The sequence below is a fragment of the Scleropages formosus genome, chromosome 3 (genome assembly GCF_900964775.1).
Source record: "Scleropages formosus chromosome 3, fSclFor1.1, whole genome shotgun sequence".
Lineage (NCBI taxonomy): Eukaryota > Metazoa > Chordata > Actinopteri > Osteoglossiformes > Osteoglossidae > Scleropages > Scleropages formosus.
Genome location: NC_041808.1, coordinates 15,041,744 through 15,048,928, shown reverse-complemented (window position 1 = coordinate 15,048,928; position 7,185 = coordinate 15,041,744).

Genomic DNA, 7,185 nt, shown 5'->3' with positions numbered 1-7,185 from the left:
GTGCCCAGCTGGGTCGGGCCAAGTGGAGCAGCCAGCTGTCTTCTTTTTCTTTCTTTCTTTCTTTCTTTCTTTCTCTCCAGTCGCAGGGAGTCCACGCAGCTGGGGAGGCGGAGGCTAACCCTACGTGGCCCTTTGTGGTTCCCGGCTTAAGCGTGTCGCTGTGCTGCGGCCCCACCCGCGCGGAGGGAGAGGAGCGAAGAGCCACGCGGTGCTCGCCGACGGAGCTCTTTGGCTGGCAGAGGCAGCTGGCCTCCGAGGCCAAACCTCAAAGGGATGCCTTCGCAGCCGGCGTTGCCCTGTCTGCAGCACCATCTGACGTGGATTTAAATGCAGCTCCCACGGGACATTCTGAAGATTCACCCATGTCCCCCAAAGGACACTTGAACTTAACGAGGCAGTGCAGGCTTTAACGTGACCTACCGCACAACCTGGAATGGCACTCTTTGTACGAGAAAATGCCAATTAGATTTAAGTGTCGAATCACGGGACGTATCGCTGGAATCGCAGGGAAAACGAGGCACGTGCTTTAGCGAAGGCTCCATCCGAGCAAGCGCAAGAGTGAGAGTCAGGATAATCCCAAATCCCACTGACATCCGAGACGTGTTTGCGCTGCCGCACGGTGCGCGGTCGTTACGTTGCGTAACAGCACAAATCACACGAGTAAAACTGTGCTAAATGAAATACCAGCAATAGCGTTAACACATTTCCTTGCGCATGGTCTGTTTTTGTTCCGCTAAGTCAGCTTTTAAGCTCTTCCGCGCATCGGCCGAACCTGGTTGCCGTCGTCGCTCGGCGTGACGCGAGAACATCTGCCGTTTCGGCCACCGCTCTGCGGCCGACCCGCAGGAGCCACAGCTGGGCCGCGATTTCACCGGATCGTCTTCAAAGTCTGGACGTGAAGTCAGCTATGATGAGATACTGCAAAGACAAAAAAGTACAAGTAGAGGCCAATTACTTCTTCTTTGAGGTTATTTATATCTCCGTTGATTACAGTGCAAATAATAAAAAATAATACACCTTTTCACGCAGTAAATAGTAGTTTCGTATAAGTCCCTGATTTAAACTGGTTAAATCACAGCGCACCAGTTTATGCCGTGATTGAGGCCACAGAGGTGTGACCTGCAGGTTATCATCTGGAGCCTCAGCAGGAGTTACTCTTAAACAAAGTGTCCTGGATAGAAATGCTAACTGAGCAGCAGAAGGTACTGTATCATATGTCCATACTGGACAGCTGTCATTTTCTGTCTTTCATTCATTTTTCGGGTCGTTTAAAACCGCATTTATTTTTTCCTCTATTCCCAGCTCAAATTTTGGATGATTTCATTGTTGACATTATCAGAGCACATTAATATTTCATCAGAGACCTGGCTTTGAGTTGAAAATGGGTTTGTATTACAGCCTGGTTAAATTTTAATTCCCCGTCACAGCTTCAAAGTGCTTGCCGCGGTGAAAGCGGGGGGGAAACGGATACCCCCGCCGCTGAGACTCGGACGTCGCTGAAAGTCAACTGGATTATTCCAGCCGTAATGCGATGTTCATAGCGTGAAGTCAGCAGAAGTGATTGTATCATTTCTTCTTATGCATCCCCGTGAGGGTGCAGCGACACACTCGTACTTACACGGACAGCTGCTGTTTTTCATCGTTGTGAGTGTGTTTTGTTGTTGAGACTGTTAACTGTAGAGTTTTTAGTGCAAACAATCTTATGATGGCTGATACTGAGCAGCCGCCGGAGCCTGATGCCTTGACGCTGTATTGTGGCAGCACAGCGGTTAAGAGCACAGACACACACACACTAACCCAAAAGGCTTTGGTGGAAAATATCCAGGTCTTTATAAGAACATGGTAAAATTGTAATGACAACAGATTTGCATCACTCTGTATTTTAAAGTATGAACACTGCTCACAGCTATAATGATTCGATAATGGTGATCCATAATATACAGAAAAATTCCTTTCCCTTGCGAGTGTTGATGATTTTGCAAAGACAACATCTTCTCCCATCACTTCTTAATGTCTGATCTTACTGTCCTTTAGCTGGTGGGTGGGCTCCTAGCTTTCAGTCTAACGGCTATACATATATATATATATATTTTACTATGAAGACATATTATATAACATTCAGGAATAGAGAGAATTATTTTTCCCTCCCTCAGGGCTTAGTTTTCTTCATGCTTTCAATTTATAAAGGTTCAAGGTTTACCATATAATAGACAGTAATATCAAGGCGTGGAATACTTATTTTGTAAAATACCTTTTTGAATTGCTCTTCTTTCTTACTCTCTATAGGATACCTTGGTCCATGTGAAAGGGTTCCAAGCTGTGTCCTCTCAAGGGGATAAAGCACCTGTGAAAATGGCCAAAATCACAGTATTTAAGTGGGGGTCCAACACGAACTCACCTTTCCTGAGCTCCACGCTGACAACATCTACACCTGGACCTTGTTCGGGACCATATTGCTGTATCCTTTATGTTTCGTGCAGCAACCAGTCACTCCATGCGTTGTCTTACGTGTGTTATTGTCTATATTCTTTTATTTCTGTTGCGCTACCTTGTAGTAAACACACACATACACATTTCCAGAACCGCTTGTCCCATACGGGGTCACAGGGAACCGGAGCCTACCCAGTAACACAGGGCGTAAGGGGAGGGGACACACCCAGGACAGGACGCCAGTCCGTCGCAAGGCACCCCAAGCGGGACTCGAACCCCAGACCCACCGGAGAGTAGAACTGTGGTCCAACCCACTGCACCACCGCACCCCCTACCTTGTAGTATTTTCCTGAAATTTGGAAATTGTTGTTTTTTTTTTCTCCGTTACGAAGACGCTTTTCTCCAAGGTAATTGAAAATGTTGAGTCTGTATACCAGGCTTCTTGATGATTTACCTTTTAATACACATTGGTAGTTTATGTCTTTTCTATTGGGTCCTTTAGATCGCAGGGGGCACGGTGCCACAGGGGGTTTGGCCGTGTCCTGCTCTCTGGTATGTTTGCGGTTCGAGTCCCGCTTGAGGTGCCTTGCGACAGACTGGTGTCCCGTCCTGGGTGGGTCCCCTCCTCCCCTTCCCCTCCCCTCCCTCTCCAGACTTATGCTCTGTGTTGCCGGGTTAGGGCTCCGGTTTGCCGCGACCCCACTTGGAACAATGCGGTTTCAGCCAGCCTTTTGATTGCAAGGTTACAGTTCTCTGTACTGCATGACCTGCTGTCCCTCCATATTTGTGTTCGTACAACTTTTGAGAGGTAGAAACTTTGTAGAACTGCTTTGCTTTATATTAGTGGGACTGACTGACTGATGGGGGTACACGATGGTGCAGCCGGTTTGGCCTGGGCCTGCTCTCTGGTGGGTCTGGGGTTCGAGTCCCACTAGAGGTGCCCTGTGACGGACTGACTTCCCGTCCTGGGTGTGTCCCCTCCCCCTCCAGCCCTGCACCCTGTGTTGCCAGGTTAGGCTCTGGCTTGCTTCGACGCCACTCAGGATAAGCAGTTTCAGTCAGTGTGTGTGTGTGATTGACTGATCAGTTCATTGAATGGCCACCAAAAGCGGACTGAGAGAGCGGCTGAAATCTGCGGTCCTCTGTAATGTTCACCGGGACCTTCGCGTATATGTTGACGTGGCCGGAACAAGTCTCGTCAAACAAGAAAGACATCCAATGTTTACATGCATCTTTGTGTCTCTCGTCCCTGTCCTTATTGATGTCCAGTGAAACGTGCAGTCGAACAGGAAAAACGCAAGGTGTTTATATACATCAGTGTGTCTCTGTTGTCAACTGACATTTCACACACATTTAAACAGTGTGTGATGTGTGGACTGGCTCTGGCTCTGGCTCTGGCTTGGCTCTAGCATCAAACAGGTATCCATGCGAGGGTGAGTGAGGGATTTACGGCGGTAATCCTTCCGCTTTCCGTGTGTCTGATTCCACTTGGTCTTGGTGAGGAACCGGCTTTTTCTGTGCTGTCCGAAAACCAGCAATTTCAGACGTCGCGCAACTTTGATCGCGGCCCTGTTCCAAGTTTCCGGGCTCCTTTACGTGTTAAGGCGGCGTGGGAGCTTTCCGTTTTGAACGATAGGCGATCTGAAGCTCAGACAGTTCCGCCGTCGTTCTGTGCTGAAGGTGGCGGGATGCCTCGATGGCGGCGTGGCATTACATGCGTCCGCGTGGTGTCCATTTGTCTCTGCTTAAATCTCTTAGGGGGTGCTTCTCGTCTCCAAAACGGCACGTTAACCTTTCAAAGGTCCTCTCTGCCGAGCTGCTGTGAGAAGCCGTCTCTGATTTCAGCCTGCTGCTCAGTGATCGTGCACGTGTGCGGTGGGGCATCTCCACACGTGCATCTGGGACGTTTTAGCATGTCAGTGTTTATTACACACAAAAGCAAAGGTTGATATACTCAAGAGCGATGAAGGACAGCAATGGGTGAAATTTTGTATTGCTACAAATTCCCTCAAATTTATAACATGGCACATCTCTTTGAGCTCATATTGCCCACAACTTGTGTTACTGAGTAACACTGGCAAAAATTAAGTGAAAATATGTTTTGAAACGAGGGGGTGTGGTGGTGCAGCGGGTTTGGCCAGGGCCTGCTCTCCGGTGGGTCTGGGGTTCGAGTCCTGCTCGGGGTGCCTTGTGACAAACTGGTGTCCCGTCCTGGGTGTGTCCCCAGGCTTGCGCCTTGTGTTGCTGGGTTAGATGTGTGTGTGTATTTTGAAAACGTTGTATTAAAAGAATATTTAAGACCTCCACTATTTAAGATGAGCGAGGAGGTCTCCATGAATCTCTTTCCCTTTAATGGGACTCTCATAGCACAAGCTCAAAGTACTCACACACACACACACACACACACACATTTGCAGAACCGCTTGTCCCATATGGGGTTGTGGGTGGCCGGAGCCTAACCCGGCAACACAGGGCGTAAGGCCGGAGGGGGAGGGGACACACCCAGGACGGGACGCCAGTCCGTCGCAAGGTACCCCAAGCGGGACTCGAACCCCAGACCCACTGGACAGCAGGACTGTGGTCCAACCCAGCTCAAAGTACTCTTTCAACAAAAATTAAAATGTCAAAGGACATACACTCATTTCTTGCTTTATTTGCAGCATGAAATCACCGCTTTTGACAAACTGAAGATGAAAGAGGCTGTAGATCTTTAAAATGTATCACTTATTTACAGATCGGTAAAATATGGAGGCGTTTGATCAGGTGCCCTGTGTCGGTTCAGCTCATGTTTGGTTCAGTGGCTTAACAACTTGTCAGATTTTAAGGGAGCCAAAAAATATTAGCACCTGCGCTCGGAGGTGCGAGACGGAAAACAGAGTGTTGAGGGGCTGCATTAGGCTTCATGTTGTTTACAAATGCTACTTTTCATTTTGTGGACATTATTGTTGCAAAAAGAGACAGCAAAAGTGCAGGCAAGTTAAAAGTAAAGAAGCTGAGAAATACACATGTTCGATTGTAATACAGTACACTGGTAAATAAAATGTTTGCACCAGTATGGGGGCATAGTGGCACAGCGAGTAGTGCTGCGGTCTCACAGTGCCTGGGTGGTGCAAGAAGACATGGGTTTGATCCCTGCTCAGTCTGTGTGGAGTTTGCATGTTTGCCCCGTGTCTGTGTGGGTTTCCTCTGGGTGCTCTGGTTTCCTCCCACAGTCCAGAGACATGCTATTCAGGTTCCCCCAGAGAGTGTGTGTTCCACTGATGTATGGATGAGTGACCCAGTGTAAGTAGTGTATCTAGCAGTGTAAGTCACTGCGGTGAATACGGTGTGTGGGCTCATAACACTACGTAGAGCTCATTGGAAGTTGCTTTGGCGAAAAGTGTCTAATAAATGAATGTAAATAACCAGTACGATGGGAAAAATACTAAGTGAACATTATAGCACAGAGCGCCATCTGGTGTTTCATTCAAACTGGAGCCAAAGACCTCACCTGATGTGTTTCAGCAGCTTGTGTGGAGGAAATGCTGAAGTCACCTTAACACCTTTCCCTTTGCGACTGTAACTTAAACAAAAGAAAGGGAGCAGATGCCCTGCAGTTACGGATCTGCTGTTGCCATAAAATTGTTTAATCATCCGTGCTTAATGGGATATATGCTCATTCCAGAGGTTCCACAGTGTGAAAAATTTTGTTATTTATAACTACTCATTGATGTAATCGCCACTTCATCGCTTTCTTAATATTTTTTCACGAAAGCCAGCATTCTGTGGGCCATCCCTCTATATGCCTTGTACGTTCTGACCACGTCTATGAAAACATCCACAGAATTCATGTGACTAAAACAGTACACGTGTACACACACACACACACACACACACACACACACACACACACACACTCACACTGTCTGAACTGCTTGTCCCATACAGGGTCACAGGGAGCCGGAGCCGAACCCAGCAACACAGGGCGTAAGGCCGGAGGGGGAGGGGACACACCCAGGACGGGACGCCAGTCCATCGCGAGGCACCCCAAGCGGGACTCGAACCCCAGACCTACCGGAGAGCAGGACCCAGTCCAGCCCACTGCACCCCCTAAAACAGTACATGTAGTAATAAAATATAAACTAATAGCAATTAATAACAACAGACATACAGTAGCTTTTAGCTCTCACAGAGACAAAGCATGGCACTGAACATAGTTGTGTTCAACTGCTTTCTTTGTCAGTTTTGACCATCTTGCAGGTCAAGCAGCACAAGCAGAAGGGCACAACTGGAAGATCTACATGCCATTAAGGACAGAAGACATTTTTTTTACTGCAGCTACTGGCAACAGGGAAACATGAGGACAATAAAATTCCCCAAACTTTATCAATTAATGCTAGATATAATTAATGCATAGTCATCCTTGCATTGAAGCGCAGCATAAATCGCTCTCTGCATTTGCTTCGCACTGCGGCACTTGCAGTAAGAAGTGAGCAGGAGAAAAAGTTTGTCTAAAGTAGTGAAACCTGTGCGATGGTAAAAGAATGACTGGAATGATAAACTTTATCATCTCCTCCTCAGAAATGTAAAAGCATGTCTCTCTTTGTCAGTAAGCGTTTGTTTTATTGCCCACAAGTGTATGAGGCGCGAGCGAATGCGATGATGTTAAGAGCTGTGTCTGTGATGACACATGTGGGTGGAAAAACGAGCGATATCGGTGTTCTCAATCGTCGTTTCTTGAGCTCACTGCTGGAGTTGCTGCAGATGGAGGAGTGA